This window comes from Mus pahari, chromosome 4, assembly GCF_900095145.1.
Source record: "Mus pahari chromosome 4, PAHARI_EIJ_v1.1, whole genome shotgun sequence".
In the NCBI taxonomy this organism is placed as follows: domain Eukaryota; kingdom Metazoa; phylum Chordata; class Mammalia; order Rodentia; family Muridae; genus Mus; species Mus pahari.
Window position 1 is genome coordinate 32,785,798 of NC_034593.1, and position 22,359 is coordinate 32,808,156.

The window sequence follows — 22,359 nt, forward strand, 5'->3', positions numbered from 1 at the left end:
AAACCTTGGAGCATTAGTTTTCAGCCTTCAGGCCCAGGATCATCTTACAGACCCCTTAGGGATCCTGCCTGAGCCTCAAAAGTTCTGCATGACCACTACCCTCCCTGAAACTTGGTCCAGCGACTGCAGGCCTCCTTTCCCACTCCAGCCACCCAACCCTCCAACACCTCCTTCTTCCTTCCCCACCCCCCAACACCCCAAGACACTAGAGTTGTTGTCAGCTTTGCTGCCATTGTAAATCAACATCCCAGCCTTTTAACCAGGTAGAACTGCTCAGTGCCATATAAATAATGACATTGACTTTGCGCACAGGAGCCAGAGGAGCTGTTTCTTCCCTAAATTATAGAACCTCAGCTTAAGGACCGGGAGTCCCATAGTCTTAGAAATGGCCTACTTCTTCAGCAGCTGCTTGTTTTAGCATTTATTCTTTTCCAAGTGGTAAAATAAAGCTTACAACACATTAGGAAAACATCCAGCTTGCATGTGGTCAGCCGTGCTACAGTCCAGTCCAAGCCCATCCTTTCCATCATAGCCATTGCTGCCTTAAAGAAAAGCCTGTGCTTTCATGATCCGGCTTCGATAGCTGCTTATGGGCTTATTGTATAAATAAAGATATTGAAAGGTAATTAGAGAGGGATTTTATATAGTGGACTGACATTTTTTTAAAAAAAGAATAAATAGAAAAATATAAAAAAGACAAAGTTAGACATACATTAAAAAAAGAAGAACTGCAGGTTAGAAATGTTTAAACAAGAGACGGTTAAGATGCATTTGTCTTCCTGTGCATTCTGTTGCTGTGATAAAACCTTGGAGAGGGAAGGGTTCTTTGAGTTGCACATCCCAATCACACTCAACCTCGGAAAGGAAGTCAGGGCAGGAACCCAAAGCAGGAACTGAAGCAGAGGCCATGGAGGAGTGCTGCTTACTGGCTTGCTCCCCAGGTCTTCCTCAATGGGCTTTTGTACAGCACTCAGGACCACCTATCCAGAGGGAACACTGCCCACATTGAGCTGGACTCATCCACGTCAATCATTATTCATCCTGAAGATGCCCACATGCTTGCCCACATGCCCATCTGATGGAGGCATTTCCTCAGCTGAAGCGTCCTCTTCCCAGATGGCACTAGCTTGTGTTGAGCTGACAAACATCTAACCAGGACGAAGTTTCAACCCCATGCATCAAGTCTCTGTACACAGAATGGTCCAGACAACTTCATCACGTCGGTTAATACACTTGAGATTCACTACAGAATCAACACAGTGAAGTAGGTATTTATCTAATTAATTACTAAACATTTAACTAAATATTAATAATCACATATGAATTTATTTAAAAACAGGGTAAGGCTATTTATGAGGATTTTATATAGCCTACTGCTATAGCTATACGACCCTAAGAAAGTCACTTAAAGGGGATCTCCTTTGGGCTCACAGTTGCAAACGGCCCAGCCCAAATTCATTTGACTCCATTGCTTCTGGGCCTATCGTGAGGAGAGACATCCTGGTGGGGTGACATACACAAAGCAGGTCATGTCACCTCATGGCAGAGAGCCCTCCAATCTACCTCATCAAGCTGTAAATTAACAGCTGAGCAATGAGGCAAGAGGTCAGAATCCCCATGCTCAAACCATCCCCTGAGAGCTCTATAGCTAAACCCTGCTGCTCTGGGGACCAACCTTCCACACAGGAGCTTTAGGGGGACACTGAAAACTCAAACCTTTCACGGTGTTTACAGCGTGCGCACTATTGTACAGTGCAGACAATGGTACTGCGGAAGACGTTGGTTTAGTCAGGGGCTTTCATGTAGGAAGAGGTGTGGATACCAAACTGCACTTCAAAGTCTGGGCAGAATTTTATAAAAGAAAACCTCTGTGTAACCTTATCTTTGTGAGCTGCCTTATTCTTTCAGCTTCTTTGAGGGGGAAAAAATGTTAATTTAGGGTTCTGGTCTTATGAGTTAAGCTTAATCAGTTAACTACAATTCTTAAAATGACACACAAATTCAAGTGTTTTTCCTTTGGAAGCTGTATATAATATTAAAGTCAGCAATTATATGGCCAATCCACGGGAAAATGACAAGCTTTCTTGCGTCAATGTGATTGTAATTCTAAGGTCCAGTTTCTTGGGTGCTGATATCTGGCTAGTTTACCCAGCATCTTGGTGAGATATTCTAATCAGCAGGCAGCCTCCCCTTCTTTTCCACAAACTCCTTTCACCTAATTAGTAGTAAAAATTTATAAAAAACCTCCCTTTGCTTATTTTTCTGTATTTTTAAATATTTGATTTTTTTTTAAAAAAAAAAAGTTGGGTCAGTGACCCACTTCTGAAAAGTCAGATCCATCCGATGACATTTCATGGAAACCCAGATCTTTTTATAAATAGCTATGTTTTTCATTTTGTTGCCTTCAAAGCAATTTTTGCTTTAGGGACAAGAATCCCAATCCTAGAATTATTTTACATAAATACAACTTACACTTTCCAAGGTTTTCCTTTTGCCTCTCTGTGCTAAATGTAGACAGTAGTCATCTAAACAAACAGTGGTCATGTCCTCCAGCTTCTCCGTTCTGCTCTCTGTTTCTTTGGCATAAAAATATGCTTTACAGAGCCTGCAAGATGGGTCGGCTGGTAAAAGTGCTTGCCATCCAGCCTTGAGACCTGGATTGGAACCCTGAGACCCATGAAGTGGAGAACAGCTTCCTACAGGTTGTCCTATCACAGGTATGTTGTGGCACAAAAGCAAGCACACATATACATACAAAATAAATATATGTGGTAAAAAATACAAATTACAACAAAATAATAAAATAAAACATGCCGTACTGAAGAAGACTGGTTTGTCCCTCCCCATAAGCAACACGAACCATTGTCGTACAATGGCAGTATAACACGGCTTAACCCTCAGTCAATGTTTATGATAGCTTGAGGCCTCTGTTGCTGAGCCAAGAACACAAAACCCTGAGTGAGATCAGTTTTCTCATTGGCTGCTGAATCTACAATATATTCTTTTCCATCATCTAGAAAAACAGCGTGCCTGCGGCGGGTTGGCAGGTGTGTCACCTGGCATGCTGTCACCCCGATGGCTCACCCTGGAGTTCCTGGCAAGTCTAGAGATGGAGTATCACTTTTCTCAGCCTCTCACTCCCACCCTGATACTTCAGCCCCTGGAATTTTACACTATCGAGACGAGGAACAGATACTGTCTGCAAAATGCGCAAAACGCCATGCTTCGACACTAACATCGCCTCTTCCAGTAAAAAAGAGCCAAGCATCAGCAATTGCCCGTGACTCACCCCAACACTTCCCCTTTATTACATTAAGGCATAAAGTTGGGTTTTCCGGGCTGGAGAATGCAGTGTTGTGGTAGAATATTATCCTAGGATGTTACCCACAAGTCTAACCTCTCTGTTTATGGTCCCCTGTGATCCTTTGGCATTAGAAAACCTGTACCATACAGCATCTCTTGACTTTTGGGGGAAGTGTGCTCATGGAGACAGAAGATAGCCTCTGAGGGTTAAGTCTCAATTTCTTTATTGAAAAAAAAAAAAAAATGTTGCCCACAACGAAACCCAGGCACAAACACTTGATGACTCAAGTGGAATTCTACTGTGTCCGCTTCCTGCTCCTGTCGTCTCCCCTCCCCTCAAGATGAAAAGCAATCCTACACATCAGGAGAAGGAATATCTTGGGGTGAGTAAACTCTGAGGGGATAGTTTGTGGTCATTTGGGCTCTGCTGACAACAGTCGTGGGGGAGGCTGAGACGTGGATACAGGTCTGATCTGGAAACAAGTGCAGAAAGAATGTTTGCCTTGGATGCTTCCCGAAATTCCGGAGCCCCGCACTGGAGGACGGCCTCTACCTTGAGTAAACAGGAAGGGGCAGGCAGCGGCAGGAAATGAACTTTTGTAGTTCTAGAATGAGCAAGAACAGGGACTTGATTCCCAAGGGCCCAACCAGCAGGCTCGCAGAGCCTTCTGAGAGAAACTCCTGCAGCATCTACATAATGACGTTGTCCTGCAAGGAATTCTGGGACAGCTATCATGGGTGGATGTTTTTTTGTTTGTTTGTTTGTTTGTTTCGAGACAGGGTTTCTCTGTATAGCCCTGGCTGTCCTGGAACTCACTTTGTAGCCCAGGTTGGCCTCGAACTCAAAAATCCACCTGCCTCTGGGTGGATGTCATTCAATTGGTATAACCTCCTCAAAACCCCAAAACTCCAGAGAAAGAGGTGTGTGCCGTTTTGTGGGTGGATGGAAGGATGGCCACCAAGTAAGATCAAAGTTCCTTTTAGATGTAACAGTTAAGAAAAATAAAGACAAATTCGTGTCTTGGATATCTGAGCACTGAATACAAACTTGAAGATGCACTGTAAGAATTTAAATCGGACACATTTGAAACTCATTTCAAGCCAAGAGACACGAGAAGAGCCCTCAGCTAGATCTGTTCCAATTCCAGCCTACTGTACTTTACACCGTTTCTCAGAATGGGAAAAGTGCGTTCACTTACAGTCTGGGGTTCGGCACACATCCATGCGTGCTTCTCTTTAGCTGCTCTAGACTTGAAGGAAATGGATTCTCTTTGGCTTCTGATTATCACCCTGCCACTAAAGCATCCGGCATGCAGCCCCCTTCTTTTCAACTTGTATTTCAGAGGTTCTTAATTAAGATATTTTAATCCACCCTTAGCTGAGCCCCAGATGTACCTTGTAACTTCCTGTTTTGTTCTAAATGGTAAAATGCTAAACAAATTTGTTTTAAAACATTCACCAGAAAGGAAAAAAAAATATTATCTTTTCATTTGTTTATTTAGAGACAAGACTTTCTAGGTAGCCCAGGCTATCCTCAAACTCACTATCCTCCTGCTCCTGCTCTGAAACACTGGGACTGCAAGTGTGAACCACCACACAGGATCCTTTCTACCATTTATAAATCTTCTTGCCCCAGACAGCTGCTTGTACATTGTCAAATCATCATTCAATGTTAATATTTTCCCTCTTAATTTGTCCATGTATTCCAAGAGTAACAATAACTCCCACATGCTTTCTGGTCCTTGTCTTTTCTACATACTTGTCCAAGCCTAGAGTCTATTCCCATGTCTCTTAATTCCTCACTTGACTAACAGAATCTCACAGAGTGACACTGTATCAGTTCAGGAACAGTTCCCTGCCTGCAACAGTGACTCTCTCATTCTGTGATAGTCTCATGGGCAGGCCCTGGGTGGTGGTGGTGGTGGGGATATCAGGAGTGAAGTTCAAATGGCAATATTGAGCCTAGACAACCTAGAGAACCACCAGTCATCAAGAACAAGTTGTCTTGGAGCTAGAGGGTTGCTCAGTAGTCATGACCCTGCTATAGGTCTTACAGAGAACTAGAGCTTGGTGCCCAGCATGCAAGTCCAGCAGTGTACAACCAACTGCAACTATGAGTCCAGAGGATCCAATTTCTGGCCTCTGAGGGCACCTGCATTAATGTGCACACACTCTTCCACACAAGCACACAATCCACTTTAAAATGTATTTCCATTTAAAAAGAAAGGAAGAGGAGGAGGGTATAGGGAACTTTCTGGATAGCATTTGAAATGTAAATTAAAAAAATCTAATAAATTAAAAAAAAAAAAAGAAAGAAAGGAAAAAAAAGGAAGAAAAGTTGGCTTAAGCCATTGCATTATAAAGGAGACTTTGGCCATTTCTTCCTCAAATTCATGTTCAAACAATTTTAGGCCTTTAGGAAGTGGTTGATTTATAAAGCTCTTTCTATAAGCAATTAGTCTTCTACAAAATGAGAGTCTTTGTGCTTTTCTATTTTTTTGCAGGTGAGTCTGACTACTCAGGAAGTCAAGAGGGAACGCGCCCCCATCATATACTAAATAATTTTGAATTTGGACTTCAGGCTTCAGAGATGTTCTTCATAACCAACACCAGCTCTGGTGGTTTCTTACAGTACCATAAGTATACTAAGATCCATTGGTTCCTATGCAGTAGTAAGTCACTGAAGCAAGAGCCATCACCTTGCAATGTTAATTCATTATTGACCTAGGGAAAGACAGGCATTTCCCAAGGGTAGTGGTGACTAAGCACAGTTATGGAGGGAGAGGGGAGAGGACATGTCAGATGAGAACAGCCAGAAGGTCCTTCAGCTGAAGTCAAGGGACAGCTTGATGAGAGGCTGACATGCCATTCCACATGGTCATGGGGAGACTATCTCCTCCCACATTCCATTCCCACATCCTCTTCTTGTGAACCCAGAGGAGAAGAATTCACAGCACAGCATAGATGGAACAGGCAAGCAAAGTTTAGTTTTAGCTATAGATAAGCCGAATAATATACACTTTCTGGGGCAGAGAATGGACTGAGCGAAATGTAAAGGTTGCCTCTGGTCCTGGCGTCCTACTTAGCATCAGAAGACCACTTGATATGATCTAGAATCATCCAGGAAAATAACCTCAACTGAAGAAGACCTGCCCAAATCAGATTAGCCTGTTGCTACATCTCTGAGGCATTTTCTCGGTTGGTAATTGATGTAGGAAGGACCAGCCCACCCGAGACAGTATCATTCTTAGGCCTGTAGACCCGAGCTGGGCAAGAAGGGTAGCTGAGCAAGCCAGTAAGCAAGGTTCTTAATGTTGTTTCTGCTTCAAGCTTATATGTATAATCCTAGCTACTTGGAAGGGCAAAGCAGGAAGATCTCTGGAGCCAGGCATTCAGGGCCAGACCACTGAGAATCTGTTTCAAAACTTGAATGAGTTCTCATGCTGGTGTTTGGTCCCTGGAGATTCTCCTATACTCAGCTGCACCTTGATCTTGTTTTTTTTTATCCTGGTCATCAATGATGAGTCTGAACTCCACTGTGACTTTCAGTTGCTCTTCAGATCTGACAAGTCACCCACAGAAGACGAAAAACAGATCTAGGTTCAGTGCGGCAGATCCAAAGAGGAAGGTAAAAGAATTCTGTAAAAATCTCTAGTCACTCTGTTCTGTTACTTGGCAGGAATAACGGCAGCCAATGGCAGGCTTCCAGATCCCATAATGGTATCTCCCTTCGCTATAAGTAGACAAGAGAAGGTTCTTATCTATCAGAAGAAAATGGTCACTTGACACATGTGTGGAAGGAGACATACTCCTCAAGTAGAGAGCTAGCATATAGGACCCTAAATAATTAAAGTACCACTATTTCAAGGAATCTAATTATTAACACACCCTGAGCCTGTTCCTAATGTTCCTGGTATTGAGATAGCAGAACTAATTAATGAGAATGTGAATAAATTAATTAACTTTTTGTAAAGATTACATGGTTTTATTAGAAGTTCAAACAATGACTTTTGTAATCTAACAAAATTCAAATATTTTGCTTACCAGGTCTTTTGATCAAATTAATTATAATTCCAAAGGAATTAGTAAAACTAGACGGTCCTTTTGACCTAACAGCTTTGGTTATCTAAAGTATGGTTTACAAACTACCAGTCATTAGGGACTAAACAGTGAACCATGCAAAGGGACACCAGGGCATAGGGTCTAAGCAATGCTCTAGAATGTGGAGCATTTGTCACAGAAAATCAGTTACTGCTTACCCTGTCCAGAATCAACAACCAAAAAGCTCACTTGTTTGCATGTCACTGTATGCGCTCTGTTTTGTATTGATCATACTCTTGTTGAAATGAAAGCGGTTTCTGAAAAACAAAGGACCCCAAAGAATTCTGATTCCCTGGTTGTCCTGTGTTGGTGAAGGAAGCCCAGTTGCCTCCCAGGAAGAGACTCCACATAAGTCCTGGTGGTTAAATCTACCTACCTTCTGGTTTTCATCTTTTCTGTGAGACTGTAGAATCCTTACAGGAATGGGGTGGGGACAGGGTGAGACAAAGAGCGCTTCTCTCTCCACTTTGGCAAAACTATAAATACATCCATTTCTTTTTTACCAATTTCTGTTTTCTAGATATAAATTTCTGTTTGAAAACAGAGAAACTAGGGCACCAGGTTTGTGTAGAAGCTTATAGATAGACCTAAGCCCAGGCATTCCTTTGCTGTATCTGCTGTAAGGATGCTTTCCGTAGAGATGGTTAATGGCAAGAAGTTCTCGCCTGCAGAGATTTGAGACTCAAAAAGCCAGTTTACCCAAGTGGGAAGGTGCTCTTCTCTGGTACTGTAGTCTGGGTACCATGTGGTTCCTGAGGACTGTGAAGGAATCAGTTACTTCTGTCCATACCTTGCATTCAGAGGGTTACTTTCAAGTCTGGCCACTCCCACATGCCTGTAATCACAGAGAGAGGCGGAGATAGGAGGATCAGAAAGTTCAAGGCCAGCCTTAGTTACACAGAGACCCTTTCCAAAAAAGAAAAAAATGTCCTGTCTTCGAAATAAGATGTCCAGAAGAGTTTCATTCTTGTGATTGATGATGTGCCTGTGGTAAGAACATCAAGAAAAGGTACCAACTGTCTGTGCTTAAAGACCCTAGAATCCAAGGAAGTTTACTGTATTATTTTGTCACAAAACAACAACAAAACCAGAGACAGGAAGGCAGCCAGGAAAATTCTTATTCTCCAAGTCATCGAGAATTAAAATGCACCTCCACACTAGCAGGCGCGGCTTTGCTGTAGAAAGCTGACCACAGGCTGCCTTTGGCGTTGTGGGTGGGGCAGGCTACACGGTGGCAACCTGGCTCTCTGCTCTGGGCCTCCGTAGGCTGACTTGACTTCCCTTCTCCCACTCTTCAAATCTCACGTTTTGTCATCCTACATTTGGTAAGAACTGCATCATTTAGATATAATAGAAATATATCAAAAATCAAGAAAAATGATCCAATTCCTCAAGTAGATGGCTATCTCTTTCCCGGCAAACCATTCTGCGCGTTCCTGCATAAACATACAATTGTTCTTGCATGTCCTCAAATATTTTCTTCAGGTGTTGCCTAGAGGTAAGAAAACCCTTGCATGTCTCAGGTAGAGCTCAGAAATAGCTCAACAAGCCAGAGGCAAGTGAATAAAACTGAATTTTCAACTTAATTAGCTCTCTAATTGTAAGGCCCAGCCGACTTGATATATCTGGAAGCAGAATCAATTATGATTCATTTAAACTTTAATTAAAATACACTTTCTTCATTTTTAAAAAACCCTGTCATAATTAATTTTTTTTTCTTTCTGAATGAGCAGTTTACTGTTAGTTTTAAGTTGAAATAAGTACAGCCTAACTCGATTTACATTGTGTCAGGTTACTCTCCAGAACTTGGTCTTTCATAGAGCCTCCCATTTCTACCTACAAATGGAGGTGACTCTCACCACGCCTAGCCTTTAACGCTTTTGCTGAGGAGCTGAACCCAGAGCCTCTTGTTTGTGCAGCAAACACTTTCCCCACTGAGCCATCACCTCCTCAGCCTTCTACCTTTTAAAAATGAGATCCAAGATCTGACCTGATTAGGCCTTCTTTTTCTTTTTTCTTTTTTTTTTTTTTCTGACTAGTTAACAAGTCTATAGAAGGAGATTTTACAGAAACCATGGGAACCAAATCCATCAATTTTTCTGCAGGGACAGTGTCCTCTGAGTAATTTCTTCAAGTTACTAGAAGACTCAATAGTCTTTCTTTTCGGGAGTCCTCTGCAGGGCTTCAGCTCAGCAAAAGAATACTTGCCTAGCTTGCACAATGTCCTGGGTTCAGAACCCCATATGCAAAAGAGGTATGTGTAACCAAGATATCCACTTTATCATCCACTTTATCAGTTCTCATTCCTAATCTAAGAGGAGTGTACGCACGATACACCACCTCTTCGTCCGAAGATCTGGGAGAGTAAGTCTTTTGAGTTTAGTATGAAAAGGGTTTTCATCTTTTCCCAGGCCCTGCAGAATTGATCCAAATTGAATTATTCATCAAAAGTAAGGTCAATTCTTAGAAGCCCAGGGCATCCAGCTTTAATGATGGAGGCAGGAAAGTATCTTCACAGTCTCCACACGGAGGTTTCCCCGGTGGGGAAGTGATGTGGTCACCATGGTGACAAGGACCATGGTGTTTTCATCACTGTAACTGTGATCTCACACCTGTGGGTGGCAGGATGGGCCAGCAAGTGTCCAGTCTGTGGATGAATCATATGAAGGGTGAATTGGAGGGTGGAGGCTGTTACTCTTCTTTACCTGGGAACTGCAGGGACTCATTTCACAAAGCTTTTTGCGGCCTGCCTTTAAGGACGCATTTCAAGTATTCTCTGAGAAATACCCTCTGTGCATGTTCAGAGGATCCTTTGTGTTGTTTGTTCCCGAGGATGATATAATCCGGAACACACAGAAAAATTCAAGGACCGGCTCTAGTTGGGAACCGATGGTCACCTTACTTACATCTCCGAGTGCCCCTTTCGCAGCAGAACTCTGTGAGAAAGCATGTTCTCACTTCTCAGCAACCGCAAGGAGTCCTTGTGGAGCAGCCAGCCCCAGCTTCCTGCCCCATGAATTCTCAAAACCTGCTCATTTGCCAGCAGCTGGATCTTCTGATCTCTAAAGACCCACGTGCCTGGAGCTCAGCCTTCAGTCACATTAATTAACGAGCCCTGGAGGACACAGCCCTTCGTCATGTCCTTCAATGTGTTTACCTTAGAGGAACATGTGTGAGGATAAAAGGGAGTATGTGGGGGGATTAAAATCAAGGCTGCACCCCACCTTTCTCTCCTTTGCTCATGACTGGGAAACAGCATTGTCATTTTCCTTGGGGGGATACATGTTCTAGAAATTTGTGTTAGTTGTTAATCAAAACAGTACCTGGACTGCATCCTAAAGGAAATAAATATATTCCCACATAACCGTCTTATTTTCTTCTACACTGGAAGATAAATAATTGTCTGTGGCAGCCTCTCTTCTATGTATACAAAATAATGGGACACTGAGCTGTCACTTAGAGAGGTCATACCTGTGCTAAAGACTGACTCTAAACTTGATGATCCTGGAAAGCTGGAATGTTGCTAGCCCAGAGACAATAATCTGGGGGCAGTATTTATCCCCACCCCACCCCACCCAACCCCACCCCGATATTCACTACTCAATTTGGAGACACTTTGTTTTTTTTGTGTGTTTGTTTTGTTTTGTTTTATTTTTATTTTTTATTTTAAAATGATTTTATTTGGTGTTTTTTAAATTTTTTTTAATTTATTTATTATTATTTTCTTTATTTACATTTCAAATGCTATCCTGAAAGTTCCCTATACCGCACCCCGCCCCTGCACCCCTACCCACCCACTCCCACTACTTGGCCCTGGCCTTCCCCTGTGCTGGGTCATATAAAGTTTGCAAGACCAAGGGGCCTCTCTTCCCAATGATGGCCAATTAGGCCATCTTCTGCTACATATGCAGCTAGAGACTCGAGCTCAGGGGGTACTGGTTAGTTCATATTGTTGTTGCACCTACAGGGTTGCAGCCCCCTACAACTCCTTGGGTACTTTCTCTAGCTCCTCCATTGGGGGCCCTGTGTTCCATCCAATAGCTGACTGTGAGCATCCACTTCTGTGTTTGCCAGGCACTGTCATAGCGTCACAAGAGGTCGCTATATCAGGGTCCCTTCAGCAGAATCTTGCTGGCATGTGCATTAGTATCTAGGTTTGGTGGCTGATGATGGGATGGATTCCCGGATGGGGTAGTCTCTGGATAGTCCATCCTTTCATCTTAGCTCTAAATTTTGACTCTGTACCTATGTTCTTTCATGGGTATTTTGTTCCTTATTCTAAGGAGGGATGAAGTATCCACACGATGGTCATCCTTCTTGGTTTTCCTGTGTTTTGCAAAAGATATCATGGGTATTCTAAGTTTCTGGACTAATATCCACTTATCAGTGAGTGCATATCTAGTGACTTCTTTTGTGATTGGGTTACCTCACTAAGGATGATATCCTCCAGATACATCCATTTGCCCAAGAATTTCATAAATTCATTGTTTTTAATAGCTGAATAGTACTCCATTGTGTAAATGTACCANANTTTCTGTATCTATTCCTCTATTGAGGGACATCTGGATTCTTCCCAGCTTCTGGCTATTATAAATAAGGCTGCTATGAACATAGTGGAGCATGTGTCCTTATTACCAGTTGGAAGATCTGGGTATATGCCCAGAAGAGGTATTGCTGGGTCCTCCGGTAGTACTATGTCCAATTTTCTGAGGAACCGCCAGACTGATTTCCAGAGTGGTTGTATAAGCTTGCAATCCCACCAACAATGGAGGAGTGTTCCTAGTTCTCCACATCCTCGCCAGCATCTGCTGTCACCTGAATTTTTAATCTTGGCCATTCTCACTGGTGTGAGGTGGAATCTCAGGGGTGTTTTGATTTGCATTTCCCTGATGACTAAGGATGTTGAACATTTTTTTCAGGTGTTTCTCAGCCATTCGGTATTCCTCAGTTGAGAATTCTTTGTTTAGCTCCGTACCCCATTTTTAATGGGGTCATTTGAATTTCTGGAGTCCAGCTTCTTGAGCTCTTTGTATATATTGGATATTAGTCCTCTATCAGANTNAGGATTGNTAAAAATCCTTTCCCAATCTGTTGGTGGCCTTTTTGTCTTGTTGACAGTGTCTTTTGCCTTACAGAAGCTTTGCAATTTTATGAGGTCCCATTTGTCAATTCTTGATTTTACCGCACAAGCCATTGGTGTTCTGTTTAGAATTTTTTTCCCTGTGCCCATATCTTCGAGGCTTTTCCCCACTTTCTCCTCTATCAATTTCAGTGTCGGAGACACTTTGAATCCTTGACTATTTGTGAAAGCCTGTGGAACATCATCAATAATGTAGCAGGAGCAACCCACCTGCACACACTATCCCCAAAGCTAAGCACGTCCTGAGCCGGCGTCTGAGACACGGTGGAATTTTATCGTGTTTTTAGTAAAAGCTGTGGCTAATGGCTTTCTTCTGTTCTGTGACAACCCTAAGATTCAGGACCTCTCCTCACCTTGAAGTATGATACTAAGATGATGTGAATCTGTGTTCCTGGCTGTGGCCACTTGTGTTTGGCTCAGAACACGCTCTTTTATCTACCAAGGTGGGATTTATTTTCTGGATCAACAAAGTCAGGCTACTCTCTCAGTCTCTGGGACTGCCAAGAACCCTCTATAGACTTTTCTGACCGCTGGATGCCTACCTGTAAAGTAGTACCAGGAGACAGCAAGGACTAGTAACAGGCCATCGTCACTGAGCCCTTGTCACTTACGGGGGATGTACAACTTAGAGTGTGTATGTGTGTGTATGTGTGTGTGTGTGTGTGTGTGTGTGTGTGTGTGTGTGTAGGTAGGTAGGTAGGTAGGTAGGTCAGGGGACCCTCTGCCATGTGGGCCTCTGGGATTGAACTCAGGCCATCAGGCCTGACGCCAAGTGCCTTTTTTTCAGGGAGCTATCTCACTCGTCTCTCACTGTGTGACAAAACTGTTAAAGACAAATTTAGCTGTATATTCAGACAGAATATTAATTACCTTTGTCTTTTTATTTTTCTCCCCTCACATTTTACTGGACTGCTTCTTGAAGTAGGGTCTCATGTAGCCCAGTCTGGCCTTAAATTCACTATGTAGCTGGTGTGGGGAGGGAGGGAAGGATGACTTGTATCTTGGAGCTTCCTGACTCCACCTCTCGGGTGACGGTCGGAGACTAGGGAGCCTTGGTAGGACCATTGGCCTGCCCCACCATGGCTTTGTTCTGTCTGCCCTTCAACATAACCTTCAAGATGACAGATACAGATAGAACCTGGCCAGGGATTGTTGCCTACTTTATCTGCAATGAGCAAACTACTCCAGTGCTTCAAAACAGATTCCCTAGGTTGCTCTAGACTATTAATTACTAGCGTCCCTTTGATGGTGTTCTGTAAGTGTAAAACGTATAAGGGGTACACAGCACTCCCTCAGCATGACACCTGGAACACACTTCCTACATTACCTCTGCCCCTGACTCCTAGGCTGATACAAGTGTGTAGACAAGAGATTTCTCCTCTGCAAAAAGGGAAAAGGGTAGAAAAGTAGCAAGATTACTACATTACCAGAACTCATGATTCTCTAGGGATGGAATTTCTGGTTACCTTGGCAGGTTGACAGTGCCTAGGCAATATAGCCTGGGTCTGATTCCACCTCAGGCCACATCCTAAGAAGGCCTATTCCTTGCAGACAGAGCTCTCAAAGGTCTCCCCACCCCTGCCTTCTTGCCTGCTGTTCTCATTTCCCCAATTCCTGAGCCAATGTTCCTCTTCTTCAAATCCAGGGTGCCCTGAGGATGGCAACCCACAGGGAAGCAGAATGAATTTAATCCTGTTGTCATTAGTTCAGATTCTAAACTGCTCAGCAAGCAGTGAGCAGCTCCTTCCAGAGTGTGTTTCCACTGAGAACAAAGGGAAATGAACTGGAAAAGCAGATGGTTCAATGGTCCACACCACTGTGGGGTTAACTCCCCCCCCCCAGCCTGCAGCCTCAGGGTGCCAGCTCCGGATTGGTATCTCCTCCCCATTCCCATGGACCACCTCTCTGTCTTAAGAGATGTTTTCCCTTTGGGGATAAATACTAAAATGTATTATGTGATGCGACTAATCGCAATTCCTTGCTATAAAAACTGGACACTTTATGATTTTCTTCCAAATAGTTCTAAAGAGTTGGCATATATATCTAGGAGGGTTAGTGGAAGTCTGTGCGCCCGAGAGTCAGAAGATAACAAGAAGTAGGCTTTATTTACAAAGCACATTCTGCAAGAAAGGCCTGTCTTAATCTGCCACACCCTTCTGCCATTTGATTTTAAACATTCTTCAGCAGACATGTCCCTGATAAGATGAACAGAAACTGCACGTGCTTCCCAATGCTTACATGATGTGCTCAGGCGATTTCTTTAGAGAGGAAATAGAACCCGATCCCACTTATTCTACTCTGAGTTTGTTTTTCAGGGACAATGATGAGGCTGTGGGATTGTTGACTAATATGGTTCTAAGGGTTTGTTGGAATTACTGAAAAATTCAAGGGAGTCCCTTCCTGATTGCCAGTTGATACCACATAATTTAGGGCCCCCTCTTAGGGTTTGTAGTTTCATTAGTCAAATAACTCAAGAACAGGCTCACACAGAAGCTGGAGGAGTTTCAAAGAAGACCCCCCCCCCCGCCCCCATGGCAGACAAGCTGTAAGTCTCAGTCACTGCACAGAGGAGGAGCATGAAGGGAAGGAAAAGGCCATGACTTCTGAGTTAAGCTGCCCTGGAGGTTAGGTATCAGGGCTGCCCCTAGCAGGGAGCAGGCATTTTAAAGAAAGCAAGGAAACCAAAGTAGCAGAAAAGGCCTCCATCAGCTCTGGTTAGCAAGAAAAGAAGAAAAGGAAGTTACACCGGAGTCAGGATCCTGAAAAGCAAAAGAACCTCGTGGTGACTTGTAGGGACTGCACTGGGAAGTGGGAATTCTGGAAAGGGGAAAGTTCATTATGTTTCATTAAAGAACTACTTATTCCCCCATTTCCTCAGCATGGCTTAAGACAATCCCACTTTCCTTCCATTCCTAGGGACAATCTTGTTCCTGGTCCCTTAGTAGGCTTCCTCACAGTTAACACCTGTCCAGCTGGTGAACTTGAATGGAAAACAGGCTCTCTTTGGCTTATTTTCGAAGGTTTCTTTTGACTGATGCGGTGTCTGAAAGAAAATAGCCCCCGTAGGCTCACAGATTTGAATGTTTTGGTTTCCAGTTGGTAGAACCATTTGGGGAGGTTTAGGAGGTGTGGCCTTGTTGGAGGAGGTGTGTCACTGGGGGTGGGCTTTGAGATGTTCAAAGACAACCTGCCCATTGCACTGTCTTGTGGCTGTGAATCAAGATATGAGCTCACAGCTATTTCTTCACTCTGTCACATGGACTCTAACACTCTGAAACTGGAAGGCAAATTATAAATGCGCCTTTTTTAAGACCTGAAGTTTTATTGCAGCAATAGAAAAGCTACTAGATCAGTTGGCTTGTCTGCTCTTGGGTTAGAGAAGAGGCAGGATGTCATAATGGGGAGTGCAAGCAAGCCCAAAGCTGCTACCTCACCACAGTTGGGAAGTCTACGAGAAAGGGATGAGGCCCCAAATCCCTCCGTGAGTGTGCCCTCAGTGACAGGAAGCCTCTCACGCGGCTCTGCCTCTTTATGCTGCCACCAACCTCCTCACAGTGCTAAGCAAAGGAATGAGCCTCTTTCATAGAGCCTTGGGGCGAGAATAGGGAGTATTTCAGATCCAAGGTACTGCAGAGACAATCTCCTACCAATCTAAACATGGGATCTAATGAAAGGCACCTGGGCTAGTGAACTTGTGTTCTGTAAGAAAGCAGGCAGTGCAAACCATGGTGATCAAGCAAGTAAGCTGCACCTCTCCATGCCCTCCACCATCCTTCCCTGTTGGAGTTTCTGTCCTGACTTCCTTCAGTGATAGACTACAATGTGGAAATATAAGACAAATAAACCCTTTCCTCTCCAATTTGATTTTGGTCATGGTGTTTCATCATAGCAAGAGTAAGCCTCAAGAAGATAGCCATCATGACAGGCTTTAGGCTTAGAATTCCCTTCTCCCTCTAATTTCTAAATCACGCATCATATGGTAATGCATCCTAAATGCAATCCTGATTAGCAAAGGACCACCAGCTCCCCAGGGAGGTCCTTGGGTTGGGGGACCCCACCAGAGCACAGGACCTGAGGTTCAGGGTGCCCAATGGGCACATCCACCAGTCTGGGTGCTTCCACTACTGACTGAGAGCGGTGCAGGAAGACAAGGAAGTCATCAGCCCTGACCAATGCAGCACCCACCCCCAGTGGTTCTGCCATACAGGCTTGCTTGTCACCCCAATCTGCAGCTCCCTGCTGTCCCAGCCAGGAGGCTGAGCTGGACCAGTTGGTGCCCAGAAAGTCCCGGAAGGAAGTTAGACCCAAGTGCAGGAGCAGCTGTGGCTCAGGTGAGCTGGATGGACATTAGTGTAGCTGAGTGAAGGCGGAACCTGGGACCATAAAAGATCCAAGGCTGGGCCTGTAGCCGGGTCTCCCAGATGGCAGTGATGGTCTTGTCTCCTCTAGGCCATGGACAATGGTCATGAGCTGGGCTCAGCTCCACTGCTACCTGCTCCTGGACAGTCCCTCAAGAGGGCACATCAGCAGCAGGGACAACTCGGGGTCTATAGACTGACCAGTCAGCTCTCCAATCCAGACACTCTTGATCTACTCCCAGGGTCTGGAAGCTTGATCTCAGAATTCAGTGGCTGGCCCACCAGCCACCCATCTCTTGTGAGAATTGGGCATATCTTATTCTGTCCCATCTTTCTCTGGTTTGTCACTTTGTCTGCCCCTCAATTAGATATCACTTTCAAACATGGGTGCTTCCTTCTACAAACTAACTTTATCTTCATTGTTTGGGATTAAAGGTTAATCCCACAAGTAGAAACAGGTTTGTTTGTTTGTTTTCCAGTAAATAACACAATTTTGGCGTTCACAGTGTCATCGAATATTCTACAGCACAGGATCTTGTGGAGGATTTTTCTCAACTGAGGCTTCCTCCTGATGACTGTAGCTCAGTGGCTCTCAACTTTCCTAATTCTGTGACCTTTTGACATAGTTCCTTATATTGTGGTTACTCTCAGCCACAAAATTATTCTGTTTCTACTTCATAACTGTAATTTTGCTACTGTTATAATGCAAGTATCTGATATGCAGGATGTCTGATATTCGACCCCTGCGAAAGGGTCATTCTATCCACAGAAGGTTCATGGCCCACAGGATGAGAGGCACTGCTGTAGATTGTGTCAAGTTGACATAAAACTGCTAGTATACTAAGACACTGTTTATACTTTGGGCACATTAAGTTAAAATGCTTTTGGCTAAGGTAGGAAATGATGCAGGAAATGAGGTAACATAAATGAGAAAACACCAGAAACATGTGTTTAGGGCCACAGCAGGCGTCTGATATATTCAACTCCTGTGGTTCAGAACCTTCAACTCCTGTGGTTCAGAACTTTCTAGGGCAATTCTGATCTTCATTTTGCAAAAAGGAAGCAAGAGCAGCTAAGCCATTTGCCAGGGGGTCACATGAAACAAAATCAGCTCGGACTAGATTTAAAGTTCAGTCTGACCGAAAGAGTTCACACCTGCCAAGGCCTGCAGCTGGGACAGCACGGCTTTTCCAACCTAAACTGGGGACTTAGGGGGCTTGCCACTGTGGCTCAGCACAGGGTCCTGCCTCACAGAAGAACCACTCCCGGCTGGTGGTGGTCCAGGAGGCAGATGGGCCAATTTACAATCAGAGTCCGATGAAGAGGTGTGCCGACCAGCCAACAATACTTAAACAGATGGGGCACTGACACAAGTCCTTCAGCTGCTTTGCGTTGCTTTTCAGACTGGTAGTCAATTTGGAAGGCAAATATATAAAAGGTGTCAGCTGAGAAAGCTGATGTCCCTCTCAGTCCCCTCAGCTCCCACCCCTCTTCCTCCTTCAGCCTAGTAGTAAGTGTCAGCGGGCAGTCTGGCTGCAGGGCTTTTGTTAGCTTCCTTACACAAAGGCAGCATAAAAGGTTCACACTCATATTTTATTTTTCTTCCCTTAAATCAAAACAAAACAAAACCCTTTAAGGCTGCGTAGTGCTCTGTTATGTAGGGATTTCTTGTGTTCTGTGGGAAAAAAAAAATGTTCAGATTTTCCAAAGTTCTTTTTCTCTGGAGGTACAGCTTCTGGGTGGAAGGCTCCCCTGGCACATGTGAAGTCCTGGGTTCTATCCCCAGTGCCTCCAGCACACACACACACACACACACACACACACACACACACCAATACCAATAAAATGAAGCCATTCCATCCTTGGCTTGGTAAGAGTAAATTACATTTTCCTAGAAAGCAGTCTTTCAAAAGACCCCAGTGTCTCCGCATGGGAGTGAAGCAGCTCGAAGGTGGGTGTTCCTGAGACAGAGGCTGGTCCCTGGAGTGACTGTAATCTGAAAAAGTTGTCCAAATGTTGTCATCAGGTTCCTGCTGTTACTGTTGTCTCTTTGGTCACTTCCCATGAGGTGGTACCTAATGTCCTTCACCCAAGCCGCTCTTGTAAACCTTCTGTTTGAGCCCATGAGTTATCTGTCACCTGGCTCACCAAGCGCTGTGCCCATGTTCCCTTGGTGTTCCATTTATTATGTCTCCTATCCAGGGTAGCAGAGGCAGGGGAGGGGCATCATGATCATTCTAGCCATGCCAACTTTTCAACGTAAAGTGAACTGGGCCTTCATCATATTTATCCTTATAAACTACAGTTTGAAGCTTCATGGCTCGTGGATTCTCTGTATGTGGTGAGCACAGGAGCCCAAGCAGCATAGTCAGCCAGCAGTTTGGGGTGAGGGAACACCTCTCTATATGTGTAGTGGGAAGCTATAGGATTCTGTTGGCGGGTATGAAATTGGTGGGAGAATATGAATAATAATTTGAGGCATATGAATTGAGTCTGCAACCTTTCATAGAGAGCTGCATTATCAGTTCCTTGGATTGGGGAAGTGCATGGTAACGTGATAATATTGGCAAGAAATCCAGGGCTAGAATTCTGTTGGGTCTCAGAATCACTTCTGCAAGTAATGTGACTGCAACCAAAGCAGATTCTTGATTTCTCAAGCCATTTTCTTCTCATAGATCTAGAACTTTGCCACAGTGAGACATATTTCTAGTGTTCAGAAAGCTAAGGCAGGAGGATTGCTACAAGTTTGAGGTCAGCCTGGCCTACACAGTGACTTCCAGTCTAGTTTGGGGTAGAGTGTGAGAACTTGTCTCAAGAAGAAAATAAAACAAAACATCAATTAAAAAAAAAAAAAAAAAAAAAGGAAAAGAAACTGGATAGCTAGGTGTGGTGACACATGCCTTTAATCCCAGGATTTGGGAGACTGGAGGATCTGTGAATTCAAGGCCAACCTAGTCTACAAAGTGAGTTCCAGAATAACCAGAGCTGTTACACAGAGAAAAAGAAAGGAAGGAAGGAAGGAAGGAAGGAAGGAAGGAAGGAAGGAAGGAAGGAAGAAAGGAAGGAAGAAAGTATGGAAGGAAGGAAGGAAGTATGGAAGGAAGGAAGGAAGGAAGGAAGGAAGGAAGGAAGGAAGGAAGGATGGAAGGAAGAAGTATGGAAGGAAGGAAGGAAGGAAGAGAGAGAGAAAGAAAAGAAAAGAAAAGAAAAGAAAAGAAAAGAAAGAAAGAAAGAAAGAAAGAAAGAAAGAAAGAAAGAAAGAAAGAAAGAAAGAAAGAAAGAAAGAAAATTAGTCTCAACAACACTCAACATTCACATTTAAGGCTATGTGTCTTGTGCTCTGTGGCCGGATTCCCTACCCTGTGGTTGTATACAAATGACTTGAGTGAGGTGTGCGATTCTGTCCTGTCTCTGATGTGGAAACAACCTTGTGCTCCAAGTGGCAGACAGAAGAAAGTAATGTGATCCCTGCCTTTAAAACAATGTGAAGTCACCGAGGCTGCCCTGAAGGAAGGCAAGCTGTGAGAAAAGTGACAAGAAAAGCAGGGACATAGAATTTCAAGGGCTGAGATGGGGATTGAAAAATCACTCAGGATGGATTAAGACCTGTCCTACGGTGAGACTCACCACTCTGAGTCACCCTGTCCCCTGAGGAGGCTCTGATCACCCAAACTGAGTTTCACTGATCTGAGACTGAGTTCTCATGGACATATGTCTGTGTTAAGCAGGATGAGAGCTATCTGTGCTGCAGTGATAGGTCCTATACTCAACTTAATCCCCAAGTGATTGACAAGATGAAAACGTTGGAATGTAAAATCTGCACCCATACCTGCCCTCTCCAACCTCTTACCTTGCTTTTCACCCAGGCAATTCTGAGTCAATTCCAAGGCTTCATTCCTAAGCTTCCTTGTAGAGGGCATTTGACTTAGCCAACACTCCATACCACAGCTTCACGGGTAACAACATCAACGTTTCCTTTCAGCTATTAGAAGATGCTATAGTCATTTGTCATTCAAGATTTGAACAGGGGTATGCATAGGAAAGAGGAGACATTTCAGATGTAGGTTGTAGTGCATCCTTATATAGATCATAATATCTCTCTTAGTTGATATAAACTTTATTTTACATTCCCACCGGCTCTGTGTGGCTTAATTTTCACCAAGATTTCGCAGTTTCATCTTCAGTTAAAAAAAAAAATCTAAAACTTGTCTTAGTAGATCCATCCACCCACACGGGGGCCGTGGTTGCGCCTCCCCCCCAGCCCACATTACCTTGTGATGAAGTCTTTAGAGTACAGTCACAGAGCTTTTCACTTAGCACTGATGATTAACCCTTGAACGACTGGTTTCCTTTTCAAGCAAAGACCAGGAGCTGTTTCTTGAAGTCTCCCTGAGAAACAGGTTGCTTGAGAAATGGCTGCAGGCAGGAGAGCCAGGGGCCTTGCCCACACTTGCCCTTCTTCTCCCATTAGGGCTCTGAGGTGTCACTGTCGGTTCACAAGAGGCATTTGTAAGATCATTACTGGCCTGGGGATAGGGCTGGGATCTGCAAAGGTAGACTGTAGCCTCTGTTCTCCCAGGAAGTATCTGGGAACTTGAAGAAAGACAATTCCCATACACAGTTAAGACTTGATGCAGAAAATACTTCAAAGCATGACAGTGACATTTTCTTCTTTCCTCTGAATCCTGTGAAACTCCCTGACACTGGGCTTGGGGTGAAAGCCTCAGGACAACTCACTGAAAATAGCCTCAGAGGTCAGGGCTCCCTCACTTAGCAACATCCGAAGTGAGTGTTCCGTCGCTAGGCAACGGAGTGAACCTGACTTATGGTCACAGACCCAGTAAAGCCCCAATAGTCTCCTCATGATTCCCCCACCTGTACTTACCCACAGAGACAGGCCATGTGCTGCTTCATGCTCTGCCAAACAGATGGGAGAGAAAATGCCTGCTCTTTTTTTTTTTTTTTTTTTTGGCTAGGCTAAGCCAGCCTGGCAATTGGCAATTGAGTATAAGCCCAATGCTAGTCACAGCATCAGCACCTGCTTCTCTGTGTGTCTGCTCACCCCAGATCACCCCAGCTGTGTCTCTGGTCTTAACACCCATCCTACACGATCTTACCTTGATCCCTTGTCCTTTGTTAGTTACGTTTTCAATGTTGGCTTTCTCTTTCATCTTTTATTTAAATCAGATGGTCCTGGACCACTGTTCCTTTAGCCTCACCTTGCTAACTCTTCCCTCGTGTTTCTGCCCATCTTATATCATTATTTACTCTGTACCTTCCTTTGAAAGAGATTGTGTGGGAAATAACATGCTGGAGATAGAGCAGCTACTTCTACAACAGCTCTCTTTCTCTAGGGCCCAGTTAGAGTACGTTCACTAGAAGCTTCTTTGTAAGACTGAGGCCTCCAGGTCCTGGGGCACTATCGATAGCCACTGTGAATAATACATAATACAAGGA

At 44.1% G+C, this 22,359-nt stretch overlaps 1 pseudogene; it reads right to left on the reverse strand.

Moving 5' to 3' along the window:
* Window positions 1-16,549: 16,549 nt before the first annotated feature.
* LOC110320756 lies at window positions 16,550-22,073 on the reverse strand (annotated as a pseudogene).
* Window positions 22,074-22,359: the final 286 nt, after the last annotated feature.